Here is an 18751-nt window from a genome sequence, read left to right as displayed (position 1 = left end):
ATCCCGCCCTTCTCCGAAGATTCAGGGTGGCTTACAATCTAAGCACAAATCAATGTGCTTAGCAATAGCCTTCATTCTGTGTATATGCCTGCTTATTAGGGCTTTTGGGGGGCCCCAAGCGGCATTATTACAAAGTCAGCTTATTGCCCCCAACAATCTGGGTCCTCATTTTACCTACCTCAGAAGGATGGAAGGCTGAGTCAACCTTGAGCCTGGTGGGACATGAACCTGCAGTAATTGCAGGCAGCTGGTGTTACTTAAGGAGGCATTAGCCCACTGCTCCACCAAGGTTTTGTTGCCTAAGTGTCTTACTTCAATAAATACTGCATTTCATGAAAGCTATTTTAAGCTCCTCTGAATCTTCCCAGGTAGACCTGAGAGGAAACAGCTAATTCTAATTTCTTGCAAAGCTGCATTAACAGAACCTTATCCTTTCAAGATGGGATTGGACAATCATTGATCTAAAATATTATAGGATTTCCTGCTTGAGCAGGGGGTTGGACTAGAAAACATGGTGGCTGTCATCTGTTGTTTATGGGTTTTGTACAAATTTCTTCTGGATATTCTGCAAATTTCTTCTTCTACTCTGGATGTAAAGTATTCATACTAGGCAAATATAATTCTTCAGGCACTTGGAAACAATTTTAAAGTAACCATTACAAGAATTGTTCTATATCTATCACTTTGCCTACCATTGGCACTGATGGAATAAATGGAATGGAATGATTGGTGCTGATGGAATAAATGATCATTAAACTCTTTGGGAACTGAAGCTGAACATTAGTTTGAACAATTCAATTCAATCTGTGATTTAGGTTGACAGGAGAGACGATTAACTGAAATCACTCAGTGCTAGTTATGGTCAATTGGGGCTCTAAATCTGCTCAATCTAGTAGGCAGGCGGACTTGGATAAACAGGTGGATTCCCAGAATAGAAATTTTAGCCAAAGTTTAGAAATTTTAGCCCACGTTTAAGTTGTCTGTGTGAAAAATGACATACACAAAGCTATCATAATCTGTCTCTCCACTATTTTTGAACATATAGGTGTGAGTGTGTGGGTGTGTATTTCCTGCATAATGCTGCACTGATGTTTTACAAAGGTAGATTTATATCGGTAAGACAGATGTCCAATTTGCCCTACGACCCAAACCAAAATGTCCATGGAAGGCAGTGTCCAATGCACAAAGTTGCCCATCATGGTAGCCTGAAGAGCCCAATAGGTACTGGACAAGATGTTAGTTTTTGGTGATCAACCTCATTGTCACTAAAGCATCACAAACTGTGTTCAAGGAAATAAATAAATAAGGAGAAGAAATAGAAAAACTATTTCAAAACTAGAACATCTAAATTTAACTGCAATACTATGAGCACATGGTATTATAAAATATTTTTACAGGGATTATGATGGAGCCTATATTACATTGAATGAAACACAATAAATGATTAATAATTTTCTACTATGACATACTAAATAGATAGAATATGACTTGATGTTAAATAAAATGCCAGAGGCACAAGGCTCAGTTATAATCTCCCAGTTATGGTAAAGTCACATTATAAGCCTACAGATAAACCCAAAATAAATATATCCTTTCCTAAATCCTGAACATTAGTCAAAAAAGAAATATAGCAATTGCATTTCTTTTCCCCCTCAACTAAAATTCAGTCCAGAGATACAAATAAGTTAAAATGATGGTTTTATGCTTAGGAAGCCCTGAATTCAATAACAGATTTATTTAGTATGGGGAAAGTAATAAAATGATAGCAAGTTATATAGTTATAAAATTATGCCTTTCATGGAGATTAGGTAAAGGTAAAGGTTCCCCCGCACATGCGTGCTAGTCGTTTCCAACTCTAGGGGCCGGTGCTCATCTCCATTTCAAAGCCGAAGAGCCAGCATTTGTCCGAGGACGTCTCTGTGGTCATGTGGCCAGCATGACTAGACGCTAAAGGCGCATGGAATGCTGTTACCTTCCCACCATAGTGGTCCCTATTTTTCTACTTGCATTTTTACGTACTTTTGAACTGCTAGGTTGGCAGAAGCTGGGACGAGTAACAGGTGCTCACTCTGCTATGCGGCACTCAGGATTCGACCTGCCAAATCTTCTGATCGACACGCTCAGTGTCCTAATCCACTGAGCCACCGCATCCCTTATTCATGGAGATTGATAACAGGCAAATGTTTTATATCTGTCAGTATGTGAATATTGGGCCTGAATGATAGTATATATCAGGGCTTTTCAAACAGTGGTATGGGTACCATCTGTGGTACATTGGCACCTAGCAGGTGGTACGTGACCATCCTAGAAAAGTGGTAGCGGGGGAGGGGAATGAGCTGAACAGGTGGCAGCACCGCACAAGCCTGAGTGAGAGATGGCTGGAGTTGCAGGGCTGTCAGGGCTCAGCAGAAGTGCCAGGATCAGCGCCAGTCTCCAGCTGGAGCTCGGCGCTGATCCCAGCAGAAGCACTGATCAGCTGGAATGTTGCAGCATCTCCAGGGTCTTCTGATTTAAATTCAGAAGCTTGGCAACTGATTCATATTTATGACAGTCACAGTGTCCCATGGTCATGTGAAGTGACCAAAACCTACAGCAACCACCCAGCAGACGGGGGAATAAAAACCAAAAACCACCCCACCCCACCTCCACTGCCAATCCTCAACAGAAATGCTCACAACAATGAAAACCTCAGACAAGATGAAGAGCGCCACCAGGCAGGCAGGCAGGTGTCTTGCTCGGCTGTGAGTTGGGGGGCACTTTTTTCAGTGCCACTGTAATTTCAAACAGTCACTAAGCAAACTCTTGTAAGTTGAGGACTACCTGTACTTCATCACTTTTTTCCTGTTTTTTTTTTTTTGGTTATCAAGTTTTTGACACCTTCCTAGGCGACTGGTGGTACTCAGATGTTAACATATCCTAAAAGTAGTACAATGGGCGAAAAGGTTGAAAAGCCCTGGTATATATAGCTCAGAACTAACACCAAAAATGATGGCCTTATCATCATGGGGGATTGGAATGCTAAAGTAGGAAGCCAAAAGATAACCAGAATAACAGGCAAGTTTGGCCTTAGAGTACAAAATAAAGCAGGGCACAGGCTGATAGAATTTTGTCAAGAGAATAAGATGGTCATAGCAAACACTCTTTTCCAACAACCCAAGGGTCGGCTCTACACATGGACATCACCAGACGGTCAACACAGAAATCAGATTGACTATGTGATTGACGGAGAAGCTCTATACAGTCAGAAAAAACAAGACCAGGAGCTGATTGTGGCTCAGACCATGAACTTCTCATTGCAAAGTTTAGGCTTAAACTGAAGAAAGTAGGGAAAAGCACTAGGCCACACAGGTATGAATTAAATCATATCCCTGATGAATATACAGTAGAGGTGACAAATAGATTTAAGGAATTAGATCTGATAGACAGAGTGCCTGAAGAACTATGGACAGAGGTTTGCAACATTGTACAACAGGTAGCAACCAAAACCATCCCAAAGAAAAAGAAATGCAAGAAAGCAAAATGGCTGTCTGAGGAAGCTTTGCAAATAGTTGAGGAAAGGAGGGAAGAGAAAGGTAAGGGAGAAAAAGAAAGATACACCCAATTGAATGCAGAATTCCAGAGAATAGCTAGAATAGATAAGAATGCCTTCTTAAATGAACAGTGTAAAGAAATAGAAGAAAACAATAGAATAGGGAGGACCAGAGATCTTTTCAAGAAAATTGGAGAGATGAAGGGAATGTTTAATGCAAAAATGGGCATGATAAAGGACCAAAATGGCAGGGACCTAACAGAGGCAGAAGAGATTAAGAAGAGGTGGCAAAATTACACAGAAGAACTATACAAGAATGACCTTAACGTCCCTGATAATCACAATGAGGTGGTCACTGACCTCAAGCCAGACATCCTAGAATGTGAAGTGTAGTGGGCTTTAGAAAAGCTGAGCTACAACAAAGCTAGTGGAGGTGACAGTATTCCAGCTGAGCTATTCAAAATCTTAAAAGACGATGCAGTAAAAGTGCTACACTCAATTTGCCAGCAAATTTGGAAAACTCAACAGTGGCCACAGGATTGGAAAAGATCAGTTTACATTCCAATTCCAAAGAAAGGCAGTGCCAAAGAATGTTCAAACTATCGCACCATTGCACTCATTTTTCATGCTAGTAAAGTTATGCTTAAAATCCTACAAGCTAGACTCCAGCAGTATGTGGATCGAGAACAGGCAGGATTTCAAAGAGGCAGAGGAACTAGAGATCAAATTGCCAACATACGCTGGATCATGGAGAAAGCTAGAGAGTTCCAGAAAAACATCTACTTCTGCTTCATTGACTATGCTAAAGCCTTTGATTGTGTGGGTCATAACAAACTGTGGCAAGTTCTTAAAGAGATGAGAGTACCAGACCATCTTATTTGTCTCTTGAGAAACCTATATGTGGGCCAAGAAGCAACAGTGAGAACTGGACACGGAACCACTGATGGGTTCAAAATTGGGAAAGGAGTCCGGAAAGGCTGTATACTGTCACCCTGCCTATTTAACTTATATGCAGAACACATCATGGGAAAGCCAGGGCTAGATGAATCAAAAGTTGGAATTAAAATTGCTGGGAGAAATATCAACAACCTAAGATATGCAGATGATACCACTCTAATGGCAGAAAGTGAAGAAGAACTAAAGAGCCTCTTGTTGCGGGTGAAGAAGGAGAGTGCAAAAGTTGGCTTGAAACTTAACATTAAGAAAACCAAGATCATGGCATCCGGCCCTCTCAATTCCTGGCAAATAGATTGGGAGGAAATGGAGGTAGTGACAGATTTTATTTTCCTGGGCTCCAAGATCACTGCAGATGGGGACTGTAGCCAATAAATTAAAAGACGCTTGCTCCTCGGGAGGAAAGCCATTTCAAATCTAGACAGCACACTAAAAAGCAGAGACATCACCCTGTAAACAAAGTGTGTATAGTCAAGGCTATTGTGTTCCCAGTTTCAATGTGTGGCAGTGAAAGGTGGGCCATAAAAAAGGCTGAGCACCAAAAAATTAAGGCCTTTGAACTATGGTGCTGGAGAAGACTCCTGTGAGTCCCTTGGACTGCAAGGTGATCAAATCGGTCAGTCCTAGAGGAGATCAACCCTGACTGCTCTTTAGAAGGCCAGATCCTGAACCTAAAACTCAAATACTTTGGCCACCTAATGAGAAGGAACGACTCACTGGAGAAAAGCCTAATGCTGGGAAAGATCGAGGGCAAGAGAAGAAGGGGACGACAGAGAATGAGGTGGCTGGATAGAGTCACTGAAGCAGTAGGCATGAGCTTAAATGGACTCCAGAAGATGGTAGAGGACAGGAAGGCCTGGAGGAACATTGTCCATAGGGTTGTGATGGGTCGGACACGACTTCGTAGCTAACAACAACAACATATAGCTCAGGCAAACAGAAAAATGTCCTTTCATATTTAAACTATGGCATTAATACCCAATGTTATTTTTAAATGTACTGTAATGAAGGAAAAATAATCTATCAATTGTTTTATGTTGCTTCTGGGATTATAGTCACCATTCTTCTATAGTTAGTAGGGAATGGGGGGAATATTATAGTCCACTCATAATTATAGCTATTGGATTAGCTCAGATATCTGCTTGACCACTGTAGGAAACATTATGGTAATCTACATAAACATTTGGACATTAACCCTGGAACTACTTACATGTAGGTTTTGTATGAAGTCAGTCGAAAAGTTGATTGCCTGATTAATTCTTTTCATTATTGAAGGAGCATGGAGTTCTATCCATGTGGATGACTAATGAACTTGGTTTGTATATGTCCAATAGTATCTTTATGTTTAAGAGTCAAATGAACTTTTTTCTAAAAATTAAATTTGTTTTCAAGAACAGGTTTGGACATGCAATAGGTCCTGAGCCCTGGCTCTTAGTTCTAAAAATCATTTAACATGTAAAAAGTTATCTAAACAGTTTACCTTTGCAGGATAAGTGACACTAAGAAAAAAGGATGGAGAAACAGGTATCAGACACTGTGCTTCAAGTTTCACTGTAATGGCCATTCTTAGAATTGGAGAAAAAAGTATTTATGGATTACAGAAAGAAACATTAAAAACAGAAATAGGGATCAAAAACATCATGTTAATTTTTATTATTCTCACTTCTGCTATGAAACTTCCACTGAGAACAATAAAATTCTATATGTTATTGTTATTACCAACATCTTTACAACCTAGAAGAATCCCCTCTTAAACTGCACTTAGTTTTTGACATTTTGGCTGAATGCCATGCACCTTTTACAAAGGAGACAACTGTGGCATACCTGGATGAAATGGTGGGGTGGGAGGAATTATTTTCTTGAATTTTTGGAAGAGAAGTATTCCTCCTAAATATCATGAACAAGACTACATTTCAAATCCATGTAAAAGTGAGCTTAGAATTGTTGTGCTTTATTTTATCAAAAGTGTTTCAATGTTTTAGAGTTGTCAGTAGGGATAAGTTAGGACTAGTTGGCACAGAATTTATTGGTTCCAATAAAATGTTCTCTGGCTGCTTTATTTCCAGCCTATTATTGACACACTACAGTTCAGGTAGCACTCATAAATTCAACTCTTTTAAATACACAGTTACAAGCAAGTGGCTGTGGACTTTTGACCAAAGGAAAGAATGGGAATGAATTAGAAGGCATTGCCAGCAATATGGAACATTAGTACAAAATAATAATTATCTCTGAGTTAGCTAACAACTGTATCATGATTTGGAATCTCTTGCTTTCTTTCCTGTCTATCATTTTCTTATTATATCTAAGGAAGGTTATCTGACTAGGCAGTGAATCAAATAAATACTTATTAGTGCTTTGGAGTTTGATGCTGTAAATTATACATTTTTATTGTATTTATTCATTTATAATGATATCCATCAGTATTCAGGGAACTGGTTGAGTTGTCAGTGTATATTCATACGTATGGACACATATCCTTCCATTGTTTATTTGTTTGCTTAATACAGAGAATTCCAAAGTACAACCATGGAAAGATATATTTATCATCTACAAGAATGTATGAAATACCAATTTCATAAATACAAATACATAAATAAAAATTCCTAGAGAGTTTGAAACTAAAGATCATTACAATTTCTACTGAAGCACCATGTGGGCTGAGTCAGTTCTTTGCACATTTTCAATTCTTTTCTTTATTATGTCTTATCCCTTCTCATTATTTATTTATTAATAAATTCAAAATCTAACATTTCTCTATCATCTCAACAGACAGTGAACTATAATTTTAAAGTAGCCCTTTGAAAATAGTCCCATTCTTGTGAACAGCTCTAACATACTGCATGCAAAAATAAAAAGGAAAATTGTGATATATTTAAATTTTTATTTAGAAAAACAATTTTTGTTTGCTTCATTTACAAAAGATTGATTTCTTAAACTAGATAAACTAATAGGACTTACTAATTCAGTAAAAAAGAAATTTAGCTGTGACTAGATACTAATTAGGAAAAATTATAAGGTTTTTTGACTATGACTCAGAATTTTTTCTCTGGCATTATAACAAGTCTTAGTCAGTGGCGTAGCGTGGGTTGTCAGCACCCGGGGCAAGGCAAGTAATTTGCGCCCCCTAACCCGTGGATTTTAGCACTCGAGTCTCTTCCACTAGCTCAGGAATTCTGGGAGTTGAAGTCCATGAGTCATAAAAGAGCCAAGGTTGCCTACCCTTGAGTTAGGTTCAAGGCAAAAAAGGGTCTCTGGAGAAGAGGGAAAATGCTAGTTTAAAACTGAAACAAAGCAACTTTAAGGTGCCTCAGCTGTGATTTAGGATGAGACAAAGAGAGGACATGGCGTTGAAAATGGTTAATGGGGCATGTTTGTTCCACTCTTAGTGGATGTCAAGATAAACCCCACGAGAGAATGACCTTACAACAGATGTGAATAGGCTTGGACTACGTTTGTAGATTGAGTGCATACATCACATGGAGCGATGATGGGCTTCATCAAGATTTATGATCCCACAATTGGCTAGTTTTCTCCATATTGTCCTAAACCCTGGATACCAACCACGGTTTATGGCTTAGCATGTGGTGTGGGGTGACCCAACATGTTAGGCAACAAACAATGACTTCCAACTTACAATGCCTCAGCTTCCCAAGGTTATTCCAAAGCCGGAAAAGCCAACCAACCCACCCTGCAGCTTTGCCTGCTTAGGCTGAACCCCAGGAGTTCATACTTGCTGTGGCGCCTGACCTATTTTCTGCCCAGACGCTGCTTATCCAAGCCAAGCCGCCTCCTTCTCTTTGGCACCTCGCCCCAAAGATTCGCTGGACTGGCTGGAAACTCTCACTGCTGGCGAAGTGTGTCGGGGGGGCGTCCCGATCACCTCCTGCAGGGGGAACCGAGTGGCCACAGAGAGTCAATACGGCAGGAGGAGGAGGAGAAGGAGGAGGAGGAGGAGCAGCAAGCAGCCGCAGGTGCGGCGGCTGCAGTTGTTACCTTGTCAGCCTCTTCCAGCAAGGACAAGCTCTTCCTCCCGCGGCGCTTGGCCCAACTCTGCCTGGGTGCAGAGCGCCCCCCCTGCCCCAACCTGTCGGCTGGCCTGCCTGCTGGGACCCCGAGCAAGCGCTTCTTTACTCCGGGAAAGGAGGAGACGGGGGCGGGAGCTGGGTCGGGGGGCCGGGCTTGCAGGTTGAGAGCCAAGCGGAGGAGAGCCGCGGCGGGAGAAAGAGAGGGAGGCGAGATGCCGCCAAGCCTCCCCACCCCCACCCGAGAAAGGAGGCAATCCGCAGCCGCGAGAGGACGGGATCCCGCTCTGGCTGGGCGCAGCGAATGCGGTTGCTTTCTACGCTCCGCCCAGTCGCTCGCTCCTCCGACCCTCGGTGAAGCAGAATCATCCCCCTCCGGCGAGCTTAATGGGCGCCCCCCCAGATGTTGCACCCGGTGCGGCCGGCCCCCCCCTGCACCCCCCACGCTACACCACTGGTCTTAGTGTGCTATCCTTTTGTGCAGAATGTGTCTTCTGCAAAATTATCAGTAGAATATTTGTGGAAGAAAAATATAAACATTGATTAGTTGTAGAAATGTCTTTTATTTTAGATTTGTAGTGCCTTTTTGTCTTGATGTCATCTCAAACTCTTTAATCTCATCATACCACTAAATAAAGATCAAATATGAACAAAAAGTTTTTAAAAATACCAGATGCAAAACATATTCTTTAATATTTAGGTATAAAGAACTGACAATTTAGGTTACTGGTGGGACAATACTGGAAGAAGGATAGTTTGCCTACTATAGAAGAATGGGTGTTTAAAGTATCAAATCTTGCAGAAATGTCTAAGATTTCTGCTTATTTGAAGGATCATTCACAAGAAAGATATATTTCAGTTTGGAGGAGATGGATAGATTATATTCAGAATAAATATGGGACTAAAAAGTTCCATTTAGCTTATGAGTAGATTTTAGAGGAATATTGTTATTAATTTTAGTGTTAATACTTTGTATGTATCTATGTTAAAGGGGAGTTAAAGCACATTATGAAATTGGTTAATTTTATATTATAGATAATTTTTAGTTAGAATATGATTATTATATCTATAACCCTGTATTTAGCTCTGGGAAGTGGGGGGGAATGGGGTGGTTTGGGGTGGGTGGGTTTTGGGGATATGTATTGTAAAATCTTTTTTTGTAAAACTCTTTAATAAAAAAAGAACTGACAATTTAATCTTACTCTGTTTTCTGTTATTTAATCAGATATCAATCCCAAAGAAGACTACTCTTACTATCCCATCAGTTCTATGTTTGTTCAGGAGTAAAGAACTTTGTAAAATACTTTCTGAGGCCCTAATAAACAATGTCTGCTGAGATTAACTTTATCTACTTGTTGACATTTTTTGAAATAGGACATTTGTTTAGGTTGGAGGGCAATAGCATGAGCATGTCCACACTAGGAATTTATAGCATCATCCAGTCATTCTTGTGACAATATAAAGCCTGTCTATATTAGTGATGTACAGTGTAATCACAGCAATGACTGGTGCTGCTACAAATCAGTGGTATAGAAATGCTCCATGTTCCAGTGCTAAGTAACTATGGAGTCTTGATATTGCCATTTATAGGATTCTGTGTAGGAATGTTCTCCTTTGAAAGTTTCTGGTTTGTTTAATATTATGAACAACAGGGAAAAATCACCCCTCATCCAATAAGCTCTTATCTGTCCTTTCTATAAAGTTGCCCCCCCCAAAATGATTGAATCTTACTGATTTCTATACTCCATCAAATTTACTCTCACCACTACTGAACTAAACATCTGTCTACCCATCCTTAATTTCAGGCTACAGTAGCATATTTTTTCTTGTCTCATTGCTAAATCCTATCCTACTTCTGTTGCTGCTACTTAAATCATGGCATTCACCTCACTTCCTTCCACGGTAATGAATGATAAAACCCTAACAACTTTGTTATGCTTCTAAAATGCTATTAGGAAGTAATCAGTTTCCAAAACTGGGAAAACTTTTCTGTAAAACTAAAACAGCTAGTGATGACTTTAAACTGCCTTAGCTATCTGCAGGGGATGAGAGAAAGGCCACAGAATATCATATAGGACAACATTATATAAAAACCTGTTAGTAGAGTATGTTTATGCCATGGTTAGGAAGATGTGAGAATAAGTCCCCCTAACCATTTTAATTATCTAAAGCTAAAAACAATTCAGTCCAAGAAAATGTATGATGGTAACTCACTATTTGTCATATTTACAAAATCCCAGGACTCGAATGACTTCTTTATAGAGCTGATAAAAAGGATAAAAATATTGGGTCTTATCACCATATTGATAACACCATATCCACCATACACAAACAAATGTAGTAAGAAATAAAATCTGATTTGCACTTATGGAAGTACAGGAACAATTTTCCAGTGTCACCAATGGAGGTGAACCATGCCAATTTTGAGATATACTAAAAACTATAGTTTAGCTATATCTGGACCACCTCAAAGGCCTACTATTTTTTAAAAACTATTGGACTCTCTAGAAGATAATGTGTCATAGCTTCATCTCTGTAGAACTAGAAGGTCAATAGCATCTGCTTATATTATTTAGGAGAATCAACAATTGTCCTGCTCCTGTTCATTTCCTTGTATTGATGATAGTTTCTTAATATGTTTACATGACAAACTAAAAACAACATAGTATTAGATTCACAAAGAATCTAAAGACATTCCTAAATCAACTCACCTAGGAATACGGCCACTATATTACTGTACTTTCCACCAAAATGGGAATAAAAGTAAATTCATTTAAAAACTTGTTTAGTTATAAATATTTATAATTTTCCAAATAGAAACATTTAGACTGTATGTATAAATGCCGGCATCAAGCTCCCTGCGCCCTGTGCGTTCCCACAGAGAGGGCCTCCTCAGGGTGCCACCGATCAGAGAATGTCGATTGGTGGCCCCCAGGGGGAGATCCTTCTCTGTGGGCGCTCCGGAGCTGTGGAATCAGCTACCGGTAGAGCTCCGGATGGCGCCCGACCTTCGCTCCTTTCGTCGCGATCTCAAGACATTTTTGTTTGTACAAGCTGGCCTAGCCTGATGGGGATCGGTGGGGTTGTTTTATTTTTGGTCTTTTAATTTTATCTCGGGGTTTTTTAGAACTGTACTTCTATTGTTTTTAATTAGGGCAATTGTTTAATTATCTTTTAATGTTTGTATTTGCTATTTTATTCTGCCCTGTGAACCGCCCTGAGTCCTCAGGGAGAAGGGCGGTATATAAATGTTATTAAATTAAATTAAATATTATGATATTAGTAAGAAATCATCTTTCTGACAGCATACAAGTTTGAAATAGGAAGCTCAGACTATGCTGACCGCTCATGTCCCATTTCTTTATATGTTTACTTAGAAGTAAGCCCCACCAAATTCAATAGAATTTTATCTGAGTAAGTATGCATTTGTTCTCTGCCTTAAATTCTTGGCATATTCAATGAGCCAGAATAAACTTTCGGGTGTTTCATCCATGTATTTACTGTCCTTACATGTATTATTGAAAGAGTTATGAGTTTCTTGTTTTTATATAGGACAGGCAGATAATTTTTGATTCCATCTACTTCTATGCATTCCTAGTAGTTTAAATTTTGTAAGGAATGTAAGCACTGCCTCTAAGAACACTTCAATGAAATTTCACTGTATAGTCTTAAAATATGCTGAATAATCACTAAATGTCTTCTATTGAAAGTATGTGTGGTCACCCTGCAGGTACATTTTCAAACCCGATCAGCTGTGAAAAGATCTAAGTACAAACATAGCTTTATTATGTCAAGTCTTTTTCCAAACAAAATTCCAAGCAATAGTTTGATCAGTTATTCCTCATTGTTTTGTACACCTTTTCTAAGTTTCAGATCTTGATTTTGCCATTTGGATTTTGGGCATGGGGTAATTAAAGGTTGAATTGTGACCTGAATGTATATCTTTCTTTTAGAAAATGAAATTTTGTTACATTTCACTGGAAATCAACCCAGTCTATTTGACAAAACTGGATGAAAAGTGCAAGAATACTAACATTTTAATAGAAAATTAATGCTGGCAAATGTAATAGCAATAAATTCATGATTTCTTTTAGTTTCCTTTTTCACTGGATAAATTTTGCCCATGATTTCATCTCCTTACAAAGACTGTTTATTGTGCTTGTCTGCACTGAAGCTAGTATAAAGCAGCTTATTTGTTTGTGTCCCAAAATTAAACTATACATGATATGATTCAGATTTAGTTTTAAAGAGCTGCTTCAATAGAAGCAATGGATATCAACATATAGATTCTGATCCTAGCATGCATTATTGATAAGATCCTAGAAGTAGAACATGCTGATCTTCTTAATACCTCAAACATTGGTTCTACTTTTACTGTAAATAAGAAATATTGTCCAATAAAGTGCAGTTCAAACCATAACTTTCTAGTCACACTTTTACTTTCTCTCATAAATCATTTCATCTATATTAATGAGGACCAAGTAGAGGGAAATAACTTAACATTCAACTTTTACAAAATGCTTGGCTATTGCCATTTAGCTCTTCAATTCATAACTAATGATTCACATAAAACCACAACAGGAAACTACATTTACAGAAAATGTCACTGAGTCTTATTATCTGATCATCATTAAAAATGCTATTAGCCTGTTAACAGTTCAACAGTATTACAGCTTCCCTTCATATGAAATTATATCTATTGTGTCACACAGAATGTATTAGTGGGAAAGATGCCATATAATGACTTAGTTCCAATTTTCTTAATGTTGTTAGGCCCTCCACAATTCAGTGGAAAAAAAATCGAAAGACAGGGAATGTTTTTCTTTCTGGTTTAGAAAATACTACCAAATGTAGATTATTTTTGTCTTTATATAATCTTTATATTATCTGCTTTATTTACAAATCACAAAAAGTCCAGTGAAACAAGTATATGCATAATCCATATCTTGCAGGATTCTAGTTATACAGACTGCTGCTCTTCAAGTAACAATATTCCTCATTTCCAACTAAGTTTAGCTCTAACATTAGTACTCCCAACATAGTTAATAATATTTTATAAGTTTTATAAGTTTTCTCACTAGCTAAATGGATGTCATTTTCTCCAAACCATAATTCATTCTAAAAAAATCCAGAGTCACCAAAAAATTATCTTTTTCTAAGTGCTTCCAAGTAGCCATTCAGGCATGCTTCCAACCATCCCTGAATTAGTTTTATTAGGAGCCATGGTGGTGCAGTACTTAGAATGCAGTATTGCAGGCTAATTCTGCCCACTGCCAGGAGTTCAGTCCTGATATATACAGGTAGACTCAGCCTTCCATCCTTCTGAGGTAGGTAAAAGGATAACCCAGATTGTTGGGAGTAATATGCTTACTCTGTAAATATGGTGGTTCTGCTTAAGAGTGCTGTAAAGCACTACGGAGCAGTACATTAGTATAAGTGGTATTCCTCTTATTAGTAAAACATCATGTGATTCTTTTGAATATTAGCCAGCAATTAGTCTAGCACATGGGTGTCAAACTCAATTGCATCACATGGTGTATCATGATGTTTTTTGTCTTCGTGGAGCTGGGGTGAGCATGGCCTGTGCATGACCCATCTGGTCTACAGACTGCCAGTTTGACACCCCTGATCTAGCACATGGAAATATTCTTATTAACAATAATTATTCACCTTAAACTATAAATATGTCTTTGCAAAAATAAATGCTAGAGTAACAAAAATTGATAAACCGAATCTGGACCTAATGCTGAAGAGTTAATAATTGATTTTACTTACCGTATATACTTGAGTATAAGCCGAATTTTTCAGCCCACTTTTTGGGCTGAAAAATTCCACTTCGGCTTATACTCCAGTCAACAAAAAAAACTTACCGAGGACTTGTGCGCGGCCGAGGCTTTGGTGCTTCCGGGATCGCCCGCACCTCTCCCAAGCCACCGCCGTCCGAGACCTGCCGAAGTTTGGGGAGGTTTGGGGAGGTGCGCGCGCACCTCCCCAAACTCCGCGCCTTGCCTGCCTGCTTCTTTCCGCAGCGGAAAGAAGCAGGCAGGCAGGGCGCGGAGGAACGGAGACTTGCCGACGTTTGGGGAGGTTTGGGCGCCTCCCCAAACCTCGGCAGGTCTCCGTTCCTCCGCGCAGACCTGCCGACGTTTGGGGAGGTTTGGGCGCCTCCCCAAACCTCCCCAAACCTCGGCAGGTCTCCGTTCCTCCTGCCGACCTTTGGGGAGGTTTGGGCGCCTCCCCAAACCTCGGCAGGTCTCCGTTCCTCCTGCCGACCTTTGGGGAGGTTTGGGCGCCTCCCTAAACCTCCCCAAACCTCGGCAGGTCTCCGTTCCTCCTGCCGACCTTTGGGGAGGTTTGGGCGCCTCCCCAAACCTCCCCAGGTCTCCGTTCCTGTTTGGGGAGGTTTGGGCGCCTCCCCAAACCTCCCCAAACCTCGGCAGGTCTCCGTTCCTGTTTGGGGAGGTTTGGGCGCCTCCCCAAACCTCCCCAAACCTCGGCAGGTCTCCGTTCCTCCGCGCAGACCTGCCGACCTTTGGGGAGGTTTGGGCGCCTCCCCAAACGTCCCCAAACCTCGGCAGGTCTCCGTTCCTGTTTGGGGAGGTTTGGGCGCCTCCCCAAACCTCCCCAAACCTCGGCAGGTCTCCGTTCCTCCGCGCAGACCTGCCGACGTTTGGGGAGGTTTGGGCGCCTCCCCAAACGTCCCCAAACCTCGGCAGGTCTCCGTTCCTGTTTGGGGAGCTTTGGGCGCCTCCCCAAACCTCCCCAAACCTCGGCAGGTCTCCGTTCCTCCGCGTAGACCTGCCGACCTTTGGGGAGGTTTGGGCGCCTCCCCAAACGTCCCCAAACCTCGGCAGGTCTCCGTTCCTGTTTGGGGAGGTTTGGGCGCCTCCCCAAACCTCCCCAAACCTCGGCAGGTCTCCGTTCCTCCGCGCAGACCTGCCGACCTTTGGGGAGGTTTGGGCGCCTCCCCAAACGTCCCCAAACCTCGGCAGGTCTCCGTTCCTGTTTGGGGAGGTTTGGGCGCCTCCCCAAACCTCCCCAAACCTCGGCAGGTCTCCGTTCCTCCGCGCAGACCTGCCGACCTTTGGGGAGGTTTGGGCGCCTCCCCAAACGTCCCCAAACCTCGGCAGGTCTCCGTTCCTGTTTGGGGAGGTTTGGGCGCCTCCCCAAACCTCCCCAAACCTCGGCAGGTCTCCGTTCCTCCGCGCAGACCTGCCGACGTTTGGGGAGGTTTGGGCGCCTCCCCAAACCTCCCCAAACCTCGGCAGGTCTCCGTTCCTGTTTGGGGAGCTTTGGGCGCCTCCCCAAACCTCCCCAAACCTCGGCAGGTCTCCGTTCCTCCGCGCAGACCTGCCGACCTTTGGGGAGGTTTGGGCGCCTCCCCAAATGTCCCCAAACCTCGGCAGGTCTCCGTTCCTGTTTGGGGAGGTTTGGGCGCCTCCCCAAACCTCCCCAAACCTCGGCAGGTCTCCGTTCCTCCGCGCAGACCTGCCGACGTTTGGGGAGGTTTGGGCGCCTCCCCAAACGTCCCCAAACCTCGGCAGGTCTCCGTTCCTGTTTGGGGAGCTTTGGGCGCCTCCCCAAACCTCCCCAAACCTCGGCAGGTCTCCGTTCCTCCGCGCAGACCTGCCGACCTTTGGGGAGGTTTGGGCGCCTCCCCAAACGTCCCCAAACCTCGGCAGGTCTCCGTTCCTGTTTGGGGAGGTTTGGGCGCCTCCCCAAACCTCCCCAAACCTCGGCAGGTCTCCGTTCCTCCGCGCAGACCTGCCGACCTTTGGGGAGGTTTGGGCGCCTCCCCAAACGTCCCCAAACCTCGGCAGGTCTCCGTTCCTGTTTGGGGAGGTTTGGGCGCCTCCCCAAATCTCGGCAGGTCTCCGTTCCTGTTTGGGGAGGTTTGGGCGCCTCCCCAAACCTCCCCAAACCTCGGCAGGTCTCCGTTCCTCCGCGCAGACCTGCCGACCTTTGGGGAGGTTTGGGCGCCTCCCCAAACGTCCCCAAACCTCGGCAGGTCTCCGTTCCTGTTTGGGGAGGTTTGGGCGCCTCCCCAAATCTCGGCAGGTCTCCGTTCCTGTTTGGGGAGGTTTGGGCGCCTCCCCAAACCTCCCCAAACCTCGGCAGGTCTCCGTTCCTCCGCGCAGACCTGCCGACCTTTGGGGAGGTTTGGGCGCCTCCCCAAACGTCCCCAAACCTCGGCAGGTCTCCGTTCCTGTTTGGGGAGGTTTGGGCGCCTCCCCAAACCTCCCCAAACCTCGGCAGGTCTCCGTTCCTCCGCGCAGACCTGCCGACCTTTGGGGAGGTTTGGGCGCCTCCCCAAACCTCCCCAAACCTCGGCAGGTCTCCGTTCCTGTTTGGGGAGGTTTGGGCGCCTCCCCAAACCTCCCCAAACCTCCCCAAACCTCGGCAGGTCTCCGTTCCTCCGCGCAGACCTGCCGAGGTTTGGGGAGGTTTGGGGAGGCGCCCAAACCTCCCCAAAGGTCGGCAGGAAGAACGGAGACCTGCCGAGGTTTGGGGAGGCGCCCAAACCTCCCCAAAGGTCGGCAGGTCTGCGCGGAGGAACGGAGACCTGCCGAGGTTTGGGGAGGTTTGGGGAGGCGCCCAAACCTCCCCAAACAGGAACGGAGACCTGCCGAGGTTTGGGGAGGTTTGGGGAGGCGCCCAAACCTCCCCAAACGTCGGCAGGTCTGCGCGGAGGAACGGAGACCTGCCGAGGTTTGGGGAGGTTTGGGGAGGCGCCCAAACCTCCCCAAACAGGAACGGAGACCTGCCGAGGTTTGGGGACGTTTGGGGAGGCGCCCAAACCTCCCCAAAGGTCGGCAGGTCTGCGCGGAGGAACGGAGACCTGCCGAGGTTTGGGGAGGTTTGGGGAGGCGCCCAAACCTCCCCAAACAGGAACGGAGACCTGCCGAGGTTTGGGGACGTTTGGGGAGGCGCCCAAACCTCCCCAAAGGTCGGCAGGTCTGCACGGAGGAACGGAGACCTGCCGAGGTTTGGGGAGGTTTGGGGAGGCGCCCAAACCTCCCCAAACAGGAACGGAGACCTGCCGAGGTTTGGGGACGTTTGGGGAGGCGCCCAAACCTCCCCAAAGGTCGGCAGGTCTGCGCGGAGGAACGGAGACCTGCCGAGGTTTGGGGACGTTTGGGGAGGCGCCCAAACCTCCCCAAACAGGAACGGAGACCTGCCGAGGTTTGGGGACGTTTGGGGAGGCGCCCAAACCTCCCCAAAGGTCGGCAGGTCTGCGCGGAGGAACGGAGACCTGCCGAGGTTTGGGGAGGTTTGGGGAGGCGCCCAAACCTCCCCAAACAGGAACGGAGACCTGCCGAGGTTTGGGGACGTTTGGGGAGGCGCCCAAACCTCCCCAAAGGTCGGCAGGTCTGCACGGAGGAACGGAGACCTGCCGAGGTTTGGGGAGGTTTGGGGAGGCGCCCAAACCTCCCCAAACAGGAACGGAGACCTGCCGAGGTTTGGGGACGTTTGGGGAGGCGCCCAAACCTCCCCAAAGGTCGGCAGGTCTGCGCGGAGGAACGGAGACCTGCCGAGGTTTGGGGAGGCGCCCAAAGCTCCCCAAACAGGAACGGAGACCTGCCGAGGTTTGGGGACGTTTGGGGAGGCGCCCAAACCTCCCCAAAGGTCGGCAGGTCTACGCGGAGGAACGGAGACCTGCCGAGGTTTGGGGACGTTTGGGGAGGCGCCCAAACCTCCCCAAACGTCGGCAGGTCTGCGCGGAGGAACGGAGACCTGCCGAGGTTTGGGGAGGTTTGGGGAGGCGCCCAAACCTCCCCAAAGGTCGGCAGGAGGAACGGAGACCTGCCGACGAGCCGCGGCCACACAGGGTATTCCTGTGTATTCAGGCTTGCAAAATGGCGGATCGAGCCTCTGCTGGCGGCAGAGGCTTGCAGAACGGCGGATCGGCTTATACTCGAGTCAATAACTTTTTCCAGTTTTTGGGGGTGAAATTGGGGGTCTCGGCTTATACTCGAGTCGGCTTATACTCAAGTATATACGGTATTAAAAATCTCAGATGCAACTGCTTTAGACCTCAATATTGGTTAGAACTTCTTTAATTTTTGAATTCTAAGGAAGTATTGCTTCTCCACAAATGATAGTTGATGATGGTGATGTTGTCTATGGAAATTCTCAATCATCTAGGTCATGGTTGTCCCAAAGGTGCTTTTCATCTTTCAGCAGTCCCAGGAAGGTTCCACACCCATTTGCACTCTGATTCAGGTGACCCTGAGGTATAGAT

The sequence above is a fragment of the Vipera ursinii genome (assembly GCF_947247035.1).
Source record: "Vipera ursinii genome assembly, chromosome: 7".
NCBI lineage: Eukaryota > Metazoa > Chordata > Lepidosauria > Squamata > Viperidae > Vipera > Vipera ursinii.
The sequence above is the reverse complement of the archived record's forward strand: the minus strand, read 5'-3'. Positions refer to the sequence as shown.